This window comes from Oryctolagus cuniculus, chromosome 3 (genome assembly GCF_964237555.1).
Source record: "Oryctolagus cuniculus chromosome 3, mOryCun1.1, whole genome shotgun sequence".
Taxonomy (NCBI): Eukaryota; Metazoa; Chordata; class Mammalia; order Lagomorpha; family Leporidae; genus Oryctolagus; species Oryctolagus cuniculus.
In genome coordinates, this window is record NC_091434.1 from 34,320,083 (window position 1) to 34,337,197 (window position 17,115).

The 17,115-nt window shown below is 43.3% G+C and overlaps 1 protein-coding gene and 1 long non-coding RNA gene across 7 annotated transcripts in view; one reads left to right on the plus strand and one right to left on the minus strand.

Moving 5' to 3' along the window:
- Nucleotides 1-17,115, plus strand: part of LOC138848940 (uncharacterized) — a 111,340-nt gene that overhangs the window by 53,161 nt on the left and 41,064 nt on the right. Inside the window, exon 2 of the long non-coding RNA XR_011387149.1 lies at nucleotides 10,752-10,984. This is a non-coding gene — a long non-coding RNA (uncharacterized lncRNA). The remainder of the gene's footprint in view (nucleotides 1-10,751; nucleotides 10,985-17,115) is intronic.
- PARD3B (par-3 family cell polarity regulator beta) overlaps nucleotides 1-17,115 on the minus strand; it is a 1,151,792-nt gene that overhangs the window by 8,528 nt on the left and 1,126,149 nt on the right. The gene's annotated exons all lie outside the window — the stretch shown is intronic.

Consider the following 17,115-nt stretch of genomic DNA (forward strand, 5'->3'; position numbering starts at 1 on the left):
TTTTGAAGGAACTGAGTTTCTTCTACCTAAGCAACTTATGGGGCTTTGCATGTTGCAGGTGCTGCACAAATTTGGAGCACCTGAATGTGTCCAAGAGTAAAGAGAAAACCCAGCAACCGACATGGTAACCACTGAGGATTGCTTGTGGTAAGGTCTGGTGGTGGGAAGCGGAATCAAAGTAGACACTCACTGGCAGTTAGAGATTGATAGTGGTCAAAATAAGGCTGATATACAATATTTGAAGGCAGAAGAAGGTAGGGAGGAATGGCGGGCTTAGTAAAGGCTTGGGTTGGGTCCAGTATAGAAGGATTACGAACTTTATCAGTGTAGAGGTTATTATATTTATCTTGTTCACCAAGAACAAGAGTTTACTGCTTTATCTCTGGTGCCCTGAAGAGTATTTGAAATGCAGTAGGTACTCAATGAATCTTATACTAGTGAGGTCAGCAAGACCAATGAGCACTTAGGGAATTGAGAGCTATCTTGACTCAAAATTAACTGGAAACTGGGTTTACTAAGTAGAGGCTAACTGTATTTATTCAAGAAACAGTAATCTTAGTCTAGCAGAGGAATCTTCTTTGCATCTGTCATGAATGCAGTAATCTAGGAGCATGTTAATGCATGTGTTTCAAAACACAGTACGCAGGGTTTCAACTAAGGAACTTAGGGTGACAGAGTCAAACCTGGGTGTGATTTCCATGGTTTCAAGGACCCGGGCTTGAGGGCTGAAGCACACAATAAGAGGTGGAAGTGATGTCCAGTTCCCCTCTGTCCCAGTGCCTCACATCCTTTCCTCCAGGAGGCTACCCAGGATGGAGGACTTCCACATAGGACACACGCCCAGGAGAGGCAGAAGCCAGGATTATGCAAACTTCTCTCCCACCTGCTGTAGCTCAATGCCCTTTCCTCCCCATCAAGAAAGAACAAGGGGGTCCCAGTGAGTGGGAGGCTCATTATTGAGTGAGGAACCTTGAGTCTGCCGTAATTTCTGAATATAAACCACTTGCAACTTTGAGTTCTCCAAGTATCAGTTTTCCAAATGCTTGCAATACAGAGCTGATCATGATTGACCTACATGTCTCAAGGCTGTGCATCTCATCCAATGAGTTCCTTTAAGGAGGAAGAAGGATGGATGGGGTTGAGGAGTAGCAGAAGGGAAAAATTAGATACACATTAATGACCAGAAGGCAGTCTGTTTGGAGAGGGGTGCGTTTATAAAGGTTTGCAGCAGAAAGTGTGAAAACCACACAGGATTTATGAGCAAAGGTCAGTGAGTCCAGCTTAGGCATAAGCATCGGATTTTTCGCTAATAGAACATTTTCAAAGGACAGAATCTTGTTCCACTTAATTTCGGTAAACTATCTGTGCTGTTAATAAAACAGAGACAACTCTTTAGCTTCCAAGGTAGCCTGTATGGGTTTCCTTTTTTGGTAATAACTGAGTGTGACCAAATTTGGAGTTAGACTGAGATGAAGTAACATGATGTAAAACTCCCAGTGCTGTCCAAGAGAGGTGTTTGCACTGGTTGGCAAACCATACTCTGCTCAAGCATGCCACACATAGTAATTCAGCGGCTGAGGTTTGTGTTGGTGCTTTCTTTTTCAGTTCTAAAAATATTGCAAACTTTAAAAAAAGAAAAGGTCAGTGCAAACTAATGTACTCACAGGCTCTTGAGTTGCCTGTGTTATATGGACAGAGATGCTTTTAGTCTCTGTTTAGAATTCCTTCAGTGTCAGGTTTCCAGTAACCAGCCCTGCATCCTTGGTCCAAGCACGAATGTGGTCAGCCAGGATTAGCACAGCCCTCTGCAATGTGTATTACTTAGCTTTGATTTCAGCAGGTTTTATAGAATCAAAACATTACAATAATCATTTGGTGGCCTATGTTACAGAAATGACTACAGGAAAAAAAAATCCCATTTTCATCACTCACATTTCCCATTGTGTTATGAGGGGAGGGCTCTTGTGTCGCAAAGGATTGGAATGAGAAGAGATTGCAGCAGCAGATGTTTGTGTTTCTTGTTTGCACCAAGGGGATGTTTGTAAAGAGAGTGAAGGAGGAATGATAACGGTGGAGGGCTCAGGAGACATTTCTAAAATGGCTTAAAACAAATGCAATTTGGATCAGCTACATTTAATTGCTTTTTCAATTTTTTTCAACAATGACCACAAATACAAGCTACACATGCAATGAGTTTTACATTCTACATGGCAATTTATCAGTTGTAAATTAATCTTTAAGAACATTTCATTCTATCAGATGATGCAGAGTATTCCCTAAAATTGGTCCTGCTAAAATAATTCCCCTACTGAAAGGGTGAGAAGTTTCTAAATGGAGTGTCGAGGACAATTAGATAGGACAAACATGAGAGCATTCAGAAAAGGAAGTCTTGTGGAAATCAAAAGCTGTCCTGAATGGCTGCAAAAACAGTCATAAAATCCACTTTAGTGATACCTATGGTCTTTTTAACCACAGAAGAGGTTTCATTGAAAGACAGGGACAGCCAAAGGAACAAATCACCATCACTTGATAGGCCACTTCAATCAGCTCTCACTTTCTACTGTAGCTGTGGACCTGGAATTTCAATATCTATACACTGTGGATTTTGTCCATTTGTCATGCAAGAGATCATCTTTGAATTCCAAGATCAGATCTAAAAGCCCAACATGTTCCAGAGTGTAGTGTCCTGAATTCCAAAGGCCATTTCCCCTGCCACTAGAGAGGAACACTACGATTTCCTGCCCACAGTTGCTGCTTGGAGACAGGACATTCTAAGACTAAAAATGCACAGTTCATAGGGCGTCTGAAATTTCCATTTTCTTGTGTGTGTGGCAGGCAGGATCAGGGGGCTCACATGCCATGGTTTTCTTAAGATGCAGGATAATCCTGCCACTGCAAGTGTCTTACTCTGAAACTCAGAGGCAGAAATATAAGTGCTGGCAAGAGTGTCACTACACATGATGGCCTCAAATAACAAGTTTCAAATGTTGGATTTCGAACTACAAAGACTGAAAGCAAGCCAAGCACAGCAAGTCTTTCCTGAGTACCTACAGCAAGCTAGGTCCCATCCTAAGCATTCCATTGATATTAACATATTGATGAGGCGACTAAGGAACAGAGAAGTTCAGTAATTTGATCAAAGTCACACCAGAAGTGGCAGGGACAAGGTTTAAAGCCAGCTCAATTCACAATAGCTAAGACCTGGAACCAACCCAAATGCCCATCAACAGTAGACTGGATAAAGAATTATGGGACATGTACTCTATAGAATACTATACAGCAGTCAAAAACAATGAAACCTGGTCATCTGCAACAAGGTGGAGGAATCTGGAAAACATTATGCTGAGTGAATTAAGCCAGTCCCAAAGGGACAAATATTGTATGTTCTCCCTGATTGGCGACAACTAACTGAGCACCAAAGGGGAAACCTGTTGAAGTGAAATGGACACTATGAGAAACAGTGACTTGATCAGCTCTTGTCCTGACTGTTGATGTACAATGTAATACTTTATCCATTTTAGTATTTTTTTTTGTTCTGGTACTATTGGTTGAACTCTGTAATTAACACACAATTATTCTTAGGTGTTTAAATTTTAACTGAAAAGTGATCCCTGTTAAATATAAGAGTGGGAATAAGAGAGGGAGGAGATGTACAATTTGGGACATGCTCAATCGGACTTGCCCCAAATGGTGGAGTTAGAAACGTGCCAGGGAATTCCAATACAATCCCATCAAGGTGGCATGTACCAATGCCATCTCACTAGTCCAAGTGATCAACTTCAGTTCACAATTGATCACACTGATAGGTCTAAGAGTCAAACAAGACTAGTGTCTGCTCATACTAACTGATAGAATCAAAAAAGGGAGAGAATGATCCAACATGGGAAGCGGGATACACAGCAGATTCATAGAATGGCAGATGTCCTAAATAGCACTCTGGCCTCAGAATCAGCCCTTAAGGCATTTGGATCTGGCTGAAGAGCCCATGAGAGTATTTTAGGCATGGAAAGCCAAAACACTCTGGCAAAAAAAGAGACCTAAATGAAAGATCTCTTCATAGATCCCAGTGGAAAGATTGGGGCCATCAAAGAAGGAGGTACCTTTCTCTGAAGGGAGGAGAGAACTTTCACTTTGACTATGACCCTGTCAGAATAAGATCGAAGTTGGCGAACCCAAAAGGCTTCCATAGCCTTGGCAACTCATGACTAGAGCCTAGGGAGATTACTGATGCCATAAACAAGAGTGTCAAATTGTTAAGTCAACAACAGGAGTCACTGTGTACTTACTTCTCATGTGGGATCTGTCCTTAATGTGTTGTCCAATGAGAAGTAATGCTATAACTAGTACTGAAACAGTATTTTTATACTTTTTGTTTCTGTGTGGGTGCAAACTGATAAAATCTTTACTTAATATATACTGAATCGATCTTGTGTATATAAAGATAATTGAAAATGAATCTTGATGTGAATGGAATGGGAGAGGAAGCGGGAGATGGGAGGGTTGCAAGTGGGAGGGAAATTATGGGGAGGAAAGCCAATGTAATCCATAAACTGTACTTTGGAAATTTATATTTACTAAATAAAAAAAAAAAGAAAAAAAAACTTAGAAAAAAATGTGTGGCTCTGTTCGTAAGGGCCTGTGTTCAGTGTCCAGTGCCTTGAATGTTGGTGTCATTAAGAATCAAAGGAGTGCTCCTATAGACATGCAGAGAGGGGCTGGCCAAGGAAGGTGGTTGGGAGCCTGCATCTTTCACAAGGGCCCAGATGGTTCTGATGCACAGAACAGAACACCATGCTTTCAATGAATCACACTGTGTTTGTGGGGTTCATAAGACATGCATCCTGTCCCTCAAACAATCTAGAGTATAACAAAACAATTAGAAAGTAAACAATAACAATGGGAGCAGAGGTCTAGAGCTTAGAGCCTTGGGAGGTACTCTGAGATTCTCTTTTGATGCTGTCCTTGGAAGAGTAGGTAGGTGAGAAGCAGAAGATCAGTTTGAAGAGGTTGTTTGGAGCCTGATACTGGAGGACCTTGTATATAAGGAGTGGTATAGAGAGGATTAGAGAGTGACTTGTGAGCCGGCGCCGTGGCTCAATAGGCTAATCCTCCACCTTGCGGCGCCGGCACACCGGGTTCTAGTCCCGGTTGGGGCGCCGGATTCTGTCCCGGTCGCCCCTCTTCCAGGCCAGCTCTCTGCTATGGCCAGGGAGTGCAGTGGAGGATGGCCCAGGTGCTTGGGCCCTGCACCCCATGGGAGACCAGGAAAAGCACCTGGCTCCTGGCTCCTGCCAGGATCAGCGCGGTGCGCCGGCTGCAGCGGCGGCCATTGGAGGGTGAACCAACGGCAAAAGGAAGACCTTTCTCTCTGTCTCTCTCTCTCACTGTCCACTCTGCCTGTCAAAAAAAAAAAAAAAAAAAAAAAAAAAAAAAGAGAGTGACTTGTAGCACAAGGGTGATGTGAATTACCTGGGAGGCAGATAATTCACTTGGAGATTCTTTGACTATCTCAAACCTTATGCAAACCAATTTAAACAATCACCCCTTCCCAAACCTGTGATTCCTCCTGTGGTCCCTTTGGAGAATGACTCGTCTGTCACCTGCTCTCCAGCCAGACACTGGATTGTAGCAAAGTTCTCTTAACTATTATTCATGGTTGTCCATCCTCACACTTGTAGTCTTACTTTAGTCTCAAATCTCTATTCAGCAAGAATATGCATTATCAGTTCTGTACCAGGACTTATAGGCAGCCAAAGTTGCAGGTCAGCTTCACAAAAGAGCAATCCAACCACGTAGTATTCTAGAATCAGTGCATGTCACTGTGAAGGACAGTTGAGTTTTGCAACCATTCAGCAAGTTCTCATAAATTTCTAAGCAATTTTGAGCACATCACACTTTCAAATGAAAGCATGGCACAACTTCTAAAGACAGAATTTGGTTGTCTTTCTGGGATCCTATGAACATACATTGTTTGGCATTGGAATGCTGTCAAATTTAAATCCCAGTGGCATGGTTGGTAATTTTTGTGTGAGTGTCTCTGTGAGATCCTGCCTTAAGTCTCCTCCCCCTTTTAGGATCTGATCAGCTTTCTCCCTAAATTTATAAGTCAATGAGGTTTCTATAATGCATTTTACAAATCTTTGGGCTCTCTTTTCATCTTAAAAATGAACATGCTAGTAGTTGAACTGGGATAAAGTAATTGAAAGACAATTGGATCAGGGACCAATGTAAAAATTAGTGCTGACATCTGGTGGAAAGGAGTTCATGACAGTATCTGGAAATATAGTGATTACATCTCACCTCCTTGCAGGCTGTTTATGAGAGAAGCTTCCTTCATTTTTTTTTAAGATTTAAATTATTTGAAAGTCAGAATTATACAGAGAGAGGAGGAGAGAGAGAAAGAGAGAGGCTCTTCTGTATGCTGGTTCACTCCCCAAATGGCCACAATGGCTGGGGCTGGGCCAGGAAGAAGATAGGAATCAGGAGCTTTATCTGGGTCTCTCACATGGGTGCCCCATAGCACTTGGGCTATATTCTGCTACTTTTCCAGGTGCCTTAACATGGAGCTGGATCAAAAGTGGTGTGGCTGGGTCTTGAACCATAGCCCAAAAGGAGTCCTGGTATTGCAGGCAGTGGCTTTACCTGCTACACCACATTGCCAGCCCCTTCCTTCTCCCTAGAATGACATGAGCTTCATGGACCACCCCTAATTGGAGGGAGGGGGCATTGGAGAAGGCATAGCTTGGCCCCAGAATGCCTCTTGAGAGTTCTTTTTTGTCTTAAAATATCTAGAGAATGAGAAAGTGAGAGAATGAGAGCATTGCCAATCCATGTCTCCTATGTGGGTAGCAGGACCCCAACTGTATGAGCTATTGCCTGCTGCCTCCCAAGGTGCATCCTAGCAGGAATCTGGAGTCGGGAGCCAGTGCTGGGGCTTGAATCCAGGTGCTCTAATAGAGGATGTGGATGACTTCACTGCTAGGCCCAATGTCTGCCTCAGAATTTGGATTTTGATAACCTGCTCAATGGCTAACGTGGTTGGGTGCTTAGCACCAAAGCAATGGTCCCACTTGCCAATTTCCACTACAGAATAACTGGAAGTGCTTTTGGCTTGTCTCTCTTAATTTTGATGTGGAAGCTAGCACTTTACATCACTTTTCACCAAAGCATGGAGGGTGATTCTCAGCCCGCGTCTCCAGTCTGTGCAAGGCAGGTCCCCCCTGCTCTGCCCCCTCATCCAGAATCCAGGTCATTATTCAGCAGAGTGCTTTGGAAGCAGCATCGGCACGAGAGATTCTGCATAATTCCACATTTTATTCAGCTTTCAGTCTTGCAGATGAAATGGATTTATAGCACAAAGGTTCCTGAACTGTATTGTCGAGATGATTTTCAACAAATAGTAAAAGTTATTAAGAGATTCTTAGGTGTTCATGACTTGTATTGAGCTCCGCTGCCCTGCCTGGGTCTCTCCATCCTCTGGCTGAACATGACACGGCTGGTAAAGACTGGTTATTAATGTCATCACAAACCTTTTACTTCCAAATCTTCTTTTATTGCAATTAGAGCACTCTTTGTCATTTCTCCTTCTGCTGTAATACAGCCTGTCAGCCTAGCTTCTTCGGGTTCCATTCGTGCCTTTGATGCTGGTGAAAGGGAGCAGCTAGCAAATCAAGCCTTGTAATAGCCCAAACTGATTGGGGCATGAAATTATCCTGCTCTCATCCCGACTTCTGTTCTGTCTCTCGCTATTTTTTCTTGTATAGTTACTTACTGTCCTGAGCCTTCTCACTACCCCTTTCCAGGCCCCACCTCCACTCCCCTTAGCGAACTAATATGTAGGTTCAGAGCCACTGATGAGTGCCTTTCAACAAGAGAGAGCAGGACAGGCTTTTATTGTGAGCGAGCGCCTTCAGATGCTATTTCATCCTACATTTGTTCTCTAACTCCCTGATTTATTGATTTATTCCTTGAACAATTCAAAGAAAACTGTAAATTCACCCTCTCTTCTATGTCTCTGAGTGCTGCTTTGCTCTCAGCCGTATCTGCTGCCGAGATATGAACCAATAGGAAACGATTTTCCCCCTTTTTATCGCATGGATTCTATTATCAGTCCAGCAGCAACCTCAATTCTTAGAATTAGTCATGAAGCTGCAGCCTTAATAATTTAACTAAAAGCTTATCGCAGAGATGCAAATATTTACAAGTATGAATCGCCTAATTTAACGAAGTTAATTAAAAGTAAATGCTGAGGTGACTTAAAGCTAAAGAGCCATCACCAAATAAAACGTTATTTACCATGTGCCCCTTGCCAGCTGTTTTGAACGCGGGAGAGCTGGGATTCCAGCTCACCCTTTGCTCTGGTGGAACCTGGGCTTCCTCCACCTGCCCCCCTGTTTGGGAACTGGATCCCATTTGCCCTGTCGGGAAGGCAGGGGCCCTCTCAGGGTTTTCACTTTGGTGGGAACCTCAGGGTGCATCGGTTGACAGGGAGGACATGCGATGCCAAGGCAGAAGGTTGGCCCTGAATTGTGCAAGGCACTGCGTCGAGAGGCGACCCAGGTGACTTCGCTTTCTCAGCCTCAGCGACCTCATGTGTAAAGTGACCTGAGGACCGCCTTTCCTTCCCTTGTGGAGAAAGCAAAAAATAAACAAAAGGACCCATCATCCTGAGGCCCTCAACATTTCCTGAACTTGAAGCTGCAGTTACATTTTAAAAATATAAAACTGGACCTGGCATGAACGAATACACTTGTAAACAAATCCAAACTTCACGGCTGAGTGATAGAGGCCCCGTGTGACCCCTCCTCACTACTGTGTGTCAGGGTGGGACATCCTGTAGTAGCTTTCGGTCTGCAGGCCCATTTTGTGTTCTCTCTTTCTCTCCCCCTCCCTCTCCCCCTACACAGACACACTCACACTAGAGTCTCCCTTTATCTTTTTTTTTTTTTTTTTTTTTGACAGGCAGAGTGGACAGTGAGAGAGAGAGAGAGAAAGGCATTCCTTTGCCGTTGGTTCACCCTCCAATGGCCACCGCAGTGCGCTGATCCGAAGGCAGGAGCCAGGTGCTTCCTCCTGGTCTCCCATGGGGTGCAGGGCCCAAGCACTTGGACCATCCTCCACTGCACTCCCGGGCCACAGCAGAAAGCTGGCCTGGAAGAGAGGCAACCGGGACTAGAACCCAGTGTGCCAGCGCCGCAAGGCGGAGGCTTAGCCTATTGAGCCACAGCACCGGCCTAGAGTCTCCCTTTATTAAAAACACTACATGGTGCTCTAACATTTTCAGCTGGTTCAGTTGCTGACATTCTACAGTCAGACATCTGCACGTGAGAATTTAGCTTTCCTGCTGCTCTTTACACTCGGGCCTCGCCTCCCTTAAAGGCCACCATGGGCTGGAGCTGCCCTCGATCAGAGTCACCCCAGGCTGCGTTCCCCCTGCTTTCCTCAGTGGCGCTTCCCAGCAGCCCCTGGAGCTAGTTGGGCTGCAGGCCCTGGTCCCTGTGAATACATCCGACCCTCTAGGTTTCTTCATCGCAGCACTCAGTCTGCATCCTCTACTTGCAGGTGAGTGCTGTGCGGGTGTCCTGAGTCCATCTGTACGTGTTTAAAAGCAGATTTTCCATACAAGGCTCTGTGCTAGAGATCATTGTAGTAGCAAGAAGGGACCTCAGACAGGAACTCCCAAGACTGGGTCATATCCCAGGCAGTTTCAGACAAGTCCTTTTACTTTCTCAGGCCTTATCTTTGGTAAAAGTGAATGCCTTCGATTAGGAGGCCTACAATGAGCTGTTACAATTTCATGGCCCTGCCAGGAACCACACAGACTCCAGGCCAAGATGACCTCAGCTCAGGTTGCTGCCCTTCAGCCTAACCTGTGCAAGGGTGACCCTGTCTGGACCCCTTCACTTATCTGTGCCTTGGTTTCTCCATCTGTAAAGTAATATGTGCTTTTCTTCTTGCAAGAGAAAATGAAATGATACAGGCCAAAGCATACTGAGGAAGGCTGGGATAAAATGAATCTCTAAGATCTTATATTACTCCTGTGTCTTATGGTCTGCAGTTATGAAGGGAAACTTGCCTTGCCTAATGGGATTACTGGATCAGAATTCACAATCCCCATTGAGAGGCATTATGCAAATATTTCCCAGGCCAACAAGGTATTAATGTAGCGTTTTTATTCCAGCTCGCAGCAGGCTAATACCAGACCTCAGATAAAGGGTACGTGTGTCCCACTTCAGAAACTGGTAGACCCTAAGATAGCTGCTTGTTCCATGCATTTTATGAGGAATGTATGGAGTTAGCTGTTATCGGGTTGTTAAGCTATTTGATGAGGTGTGAACTTGCCCTTTAATTGTTTTATTTACAACATACTTCTAATTCACTAACATCCCATTGGGGAATTCTTGACTTAGTTGATTAATTTAAGAGTGGTTTAGTGAAAGAGGATTTGGTAAAACCAGAAGCTGAAAAATACCCACTGAAATTTTAGCAGTCATTTGTAAATGTGGTACACTCTTTTCAGGTTAAAAAAAAGTAACAACTAAAAATTAGATGGTTAATTACCTTTATCATCATCACTTTAAAAAATAACATGGAAAATCAAGATGGGGTAAAATAAATCTACCTGTTCTTTTCTAGAATTCTAAAGAAATGGCTTCAAGGGAAATGTTTCATTTGTCAGGGATAGAAAATCAGAATTGCTTTTACAAACCAAATGTTTTCTTAAAGAAAATCCTTTTATCTTTCCTCTGTAGCTCTAAATCTGGTTGAATGAGACTCCTGAGTTTTCCTGACCCAGAAGGCCATCTTATTTCTTGGTTGGTAACAATGATAAATGAACCCTAAAATATCATCAGGCAACTAGAGAAGACATGAACCCCAATGTCTATCCTAGCAGATAGCACTGCCTAGCTGGGCAAAGAGATGAGAGACAAAGAAGAACACATATACTCAAGACTGAGTAACTGCCAAGGGAGACCTGCTGCAGGTAGGACTGCTAGTGTGAGGTGTGGGAGTGTTGAGTTTTGGCAACCAGACAGAAGGGGCACACGAGGACTAATGACTCTATAAATGAGGCAACTGAAAAACTGTGGGATAATGGTGGAAAAATCTCAGCTGCCAAGAGTTGCTTTTATCTAACTATATCTGCCCTAGATAGCACTTCTTCCTGATCCTTTATTTCTGAATCAGGTATTCCTTCTATGAGCTTATGGTCAGTAAAGTTAGCCAATAATGTCACAGCTAGTCTCAATTTATATGGTAAGGTTTCAGGAGACCACAGAAACTCTTTAACGCAAGGCAGATGTTACCCCTGTATAGAAGAGCTCTGCCTCTATGGAACTGTTATTATTTCTATTGAATTACCTGTTTTCCTGTCTGTCTTCTAATAAACGTGAACTTCACAATGGAGAGGACCAACAATGAGTTGACTGCTGACTCTTCAGTGCCTGGCGCATGGCAGTCATTCAAATACTATCGATGAATGAATACTCTGGAGATGCCTGTTGTGGGAAAAGAGGGCTCCCTTTCCAAATTGCATGCCCACTTGGGTTTCAGTGTTGGACCTCTCTCCCCCAGAACTGGTATCTTCTATTTTTAAAAAGTTATTTATTTCAGAGGGATAGGGAGGCGAAGGGGTGGGGAGAGAAAGAGAGAGAGAGAGAGAGAGAGAGAGAAACTTTCATTTGCTGGCTCACTGCCCAAATGTTCACAATGGCAAGGGCAAAGCCAGGCCAAAACCAGAAGCCAGGAACTCAGTGTAGGTCTCCCACATAGGTGGCAGGGGCCCAAAACCTGTTGCCTTCCAGGGTACACATTGGCAGGAAGCTGGAATGGGAAGCAGAGCCTGAACTTTGAACCAAGGAGGTTCCAATATGGGATGGTGACACCCCAAGTAGCATTTTAACTACAGTGCCAAACTACTGCCCCCATCTGGCATCTTAATGATTGCTTAGTGCCCAGTTCCCATCAGAAACCAGTTCCAGTGAATGAGTCGGCCCTGATGCTCTGCTCACTCCAGTAACAAGGGTACTGGCCTTGGAGACAAAACACCTGGGTTCAAGTTCTGACTCCACCGCTGGTTTTTAATGAGAAATCTCTGAGTTCATTTTATTCACTCTAAAGGGGGGAATTATGGTCATAAACTCATAGAGCCATTGGAAGAAGATCAAATTAGAAAAGTATGAAAAAGTTCCACTGAATCAACGAATCCTATTCAATTATAAGATAGTCAACAGTAGTAAGTAGTAGCATTCCTCCACTTCCTCCAGGCCTGAGGTTCTGCCCTGCCCAGAAAAATCCTTCAAGGAATGAAGTCCCATCCTCAAGTCTTAATGTCCACAGCTAGGTGCTCTCATTCACTGCTGGATCTTCCTGATGCCAGTAGATTTCGTCTTTAAGTTTTATGAGATTTCCTCTCAGGCTGCTCCTCTCTGCCTCTGGGTCCCTTGGCGTTTTGTTTGACCTCAAGTAATTCCCTTTCCCTGATGACCTCACACCAGACCTCCTCTTTTTATCTCATCCTGCTGTGACCTCTTCTGCTCTTCTTCTCCCTCTGTTTTTTGTTGGTGTTTTTTTTTTTTTTTTTTTTTTTTTTTTTGGTGCCTGTGTTCAGCTCTGAGTGGACCTCAAGCTGAGTGATCCTGTTGATCAACACACACCCTGCTATGAGCATCAAAGGATGAAATTGTGGGGATTGGAGCAAGCAGTTCTGGGTTTCTTCTTTACGAACTTTGACTTTAGGTAAGTCGTTTGTCTTCCATCATACAGTCTCAGTTTGTTCATTTGTAAAATTGGAATAGTAATGGTTACCTGCTTTGATTGAGTAGTCAGGATGCTTAAATAAGAATGTGTGTAATGGATTTAGCAGAGGGCCTGGACATAGGAAGTGATTGATATAGACTGGCTGTCGTTATTTCCCTGGCTCCTAGTTTTTATTTTCTTATTCCTGATTCTATAACTTCTTATGTGCTCTTCTCAGTCATTCAAATATTTAAACAGGCTTAGATACCTTTCTCTTCTCCAGAAATTGGCTAATTCCAGATGGAAGTGGGACAAGTTATCACCACTTTCCCCAAATTGATGGACTATGTTCCCCAAATTGGTGGACAGAAATCATATGGAAACCACTAAAATGTATATTTTGTATGGTTATTTTTTCTCTTATCCTGCCTTTACCCTATATGTTTAATTGCTACTTATTTGTGAGTCTGTGATGTCATTTCTTAGGGAATCACTGGAGGACTAGGATTTGTGACTGCTCAGGTTCTTAGAGAAAGACAAGCACAACTGCAGCTGGGAAGTGAGTTATAGATGCATGAATCTAAACCCAAAGGAAGTTGGGCAGCAGCCAGAGACCTTCAGGAATGGTCTCAGAAGAGACGTAACATCCCCTGTCTCTCTTGTTGTGGTTCTTTATATGAGATTATGTGGATGAATGAAACACTGGGCTGCATTTCCTAGAGGAAGCATTCTTGAAGCCTGCGGGCCAAATGATAATCGGAGCTGGAAGTAGAGAAGGGTTTGGTGTATTGATCTGGCAGATGATTGTTTAGGGATTTAATGCTCATTCTATTTTGAGTGTGTGACAGGAGCTTCTGTCTTCCTCTTCTATCCTGGAGTCTCTTTTTACATATTCTCATGTTAGCAGAGGTGGGACAGTAGTTTTTGCCTGTCTAGCATCTGTCTTTATCCTGGCGATGGCATTCTGTTCCTCTGGGAATCATTTGATGCCCACCCTTAATCCACGTGGTTTAGGTAGAGTGACTGCACCCCAAGCTCTAAGGGTGGCACAGGGCCCAGATCTGGCAAACCACAGCATTCCATCCCCTGGGGCACAGTGATTACCTATGGTTACATAATACTCCAACCAAAGCAACCTGAAACAATTTCAGTACTTTTGTTGGAAATATTAAAATGAGAGAATGCCTTTTTTTCTTTTAAAAAAAGATAATTTATTTGAAAGAGTGACAGGGAGGGAGAGGGAGAAGTGGGGGATAGAGAGAGGGAGGGAGGGATAGAAAGACACACACACACACACACACAGAGGGACAGAGACAGAGATGTCTTCTCTTTGCTGGTTCATTCCCCAAATGCCTGCAACAAGCAAGGCTGGGCCGGGCTGAGGCCAGGAGCCAGGAAATTTGCCCAGGTCTGCCATGTGCATGGCAGGAACCTAAGTACAAATCACAGCGTAGCTGAGACTGAAACCGACACTCTGATCTGAGATGTGGCTGTACAAAGGGTGGCTTAACCAGCTGCACCACAACATTCAAGAAAAGCCTTCTTTGTTGGGGGTGGCTGAGAAGACAGGAGATAAACCTGACACTGCAAGTGGTCTTAATGACCTCATGGTGGGGTCAGGATCAAGAGTTGAGTAGAAGTAATTCCAGCGCTGATGACCTTCTCAGAGTTCCTGGGTAGCTGAACCTCAAGTCTGCCCTTGGATGTTTTTACCCAGTTATATTTGCTAATCAATCTCTTTTTTTCTGTACTGGGTATGTAAAAATATCTGAATAACACAGAGGAAGACAAATAATACCTACTGATTGAACAAGGAGGAAGGTACATGTTGGTATGAACGTAAGAGTTACAGGATAAACTACTCAGAAAGGGCAGGTGGTCACTCACTTTGAAAATAGCTGGGGGTGAGAAAGCTTTACTGCAGCTCACGTTGCCTCAGTATGGCACAGCCCCCAACACCTTGAGGGTGCAGAAGGCAAACAGTCCAAGGCCCAAAATAATTCCCTCTTACAACTAGGATAAAGGGTTTTGGATGGACTTCTTTAGGTCCACATGATTGCACCTGTGAGTAACTTGGCTAAGCACATGCACCATTACGTGAATCTACTTCTGAGAGAGCGAGTAATCCCAAACTCCAGTTCTCTAGCAATTCTCCAATAAGTGATAGCAATGTGAGTGTGCAAATGATTTCCAATTAGCTGTATAAACATAAACTGTGCCAGGAAAATTCTTGCCTGCTGAGACCCAAGGGAATGAATGGAAAGGAAGCTTCCAGAATGACCTTCCCATTGTGACTTCCTCCAGCCTGCTCCCTTTTCTTCCATCACAAGAACTTGCAGCCTTGTCCCCCCTCATCTCCGCCTGCAGCTCTCTGTTGACATACACCATTTGGGAAGGGACCGGGTTTCGAATCACTGTGGGAACAGTGCTGTGCTGAGCCTGACTTTTGGGAGATGGTAATCTCATCCCGATTTTATAAAAAGTAGCACGACTTGTGGCGTTTATTTGAATGGAAAACAAACTATCCCATAGCCAGAGCGCATGGAAGCTTGTTTCTAAGGAGTATCACAGAGCAGCCTGCCTCGCCATTGTTCTGTCTGTGCTGTGGACATCAGCCAGGGCATTCTAGGGATCTCTGAGAGCTGGAGTTTGCTTGGGTACAGCAAGTGCCACAGCAGTGGAAGATTTTCCAAGAGTTTGAACCCTGCTATGAGAAGGCCTGACAAATACGGACTTCTCTTTTATTTTCTTTAATTAAAAATACATTGAGGTCTAATTTATGCATAGTATCTATTTTTGGTGTTCAGTTCCATGAGATTTTATAAATGTCTACATCTGAACCACCAGCAGAATTAAGGATATAGATGAATCTTAATTTCTCTTTGTTCATAGATCCTTTTTCTTTGCCAGCCCTTGAAACCAAGCCTTCCATAACTCCAGATAAGACACAAATAGAAAAAAAAAAATCCCACACCTGAAAAAAAACATTAGTCTGGAAGAACTCCAATCACTCATGTTTGATAAAAATTGCTGAGTATATTTTAGAAATCCAGGTCTGGATGGTTAACAGAAAGAATAGGCTTTGGGGTTATATGGGCAACAGTTCCAAGTTGCTCCATTTCTGATCCAGTTCCCTGATAATGTGATTGGGAAAACAGTGGAGGATGGCCCAAGTACCTGGACTCCTGCACCCACTTTGGGAGACTCACGGGAAGCTCCTGGCTTCAGCCTGGTCCAGCCCAGACTGTTGAGGCCATTTGGGAAGTGAATCAGCAGACAGATTCTCTCTCTCTCTCTCTCTCTTCTTTTCAAATAAATTTTTTAAAATAGGCTTCAAAAATTTTTTTCAATTAAGTAGCTTATTCATGAAAACTCAAGAACTCATGAAATATCATGAATACGCAAGAATTAAAACCAGATCTACACCACAAATGTGATCATGGTTTATAAAGAAATAGAAATAATTCATAAGCATAGGCATTTACTTCTTGACCAGTGACTTGTGATTTTTCAGGACACAATAGCTCCATTACATGGCATATTGGCTCTTTGAGACCTGTGATTTCTGTATTAGCATCAGAGACTTTGCTCCACAAGGCACCTACTGAACAGTCATGTCTGTGCATGTGGCTCCTCAGATTCACCAGTGTGAGACTTGCTTCCTGAGACCAAAGGGTGGCAGCGGATATGTGGGCACAGACACTGTTTGCTTTTGGTTTCTTGGAAGAAAGGTTCAAGACACAGCGGGGATTATTATGAGAAATTTGAAATAGACAAGAACAAAGCCTTACAAAACTGCCACCACATACTTGTATCAAAGTTTACAATTTGTGAAAAAATTGAAAAAGAGACTACAAGGATTCTCGGCCCATATTAAAAATTCGTAACTGCCTTGGTTCGGTGGAAAATTATCACCCTATGGTATTCCTCTCTAGTGGTAAATAGTCTCCAGTAACTGGGCACCAACTACTAGGCAATGTGTCAAAATTGTGACAAAATTTATAAAATTGTGGAATCCAAATCATTTTTATCCTTATGCCAACCTCCTAAAGGCCATGCATAAAAGAAGGTTAATAATAGGAAGCAATATTTTCCATTGCTCTTTCAAAATAAGACAAAGAACCATATGTGATAAAATATCTTAGATGAAGAAAATTCTTCACTAATCTCCCACCAACAGACCCTCCTTGGATATTAGGTGTCAAGAGAAAAAATCCTAATGGAGTAATCATCTCTGCATAAAAGAATTATGGAAAGTTGACACTAGGTTGAGCTTGCCATCCGGTCAAAATGAAAGAAGTTTGGAGCTCAGCCTGTCACAGGGTTTCAAAAGAGGACAATCAATATGTGTTTTCAGACTGTCTTCCTCATATTCAG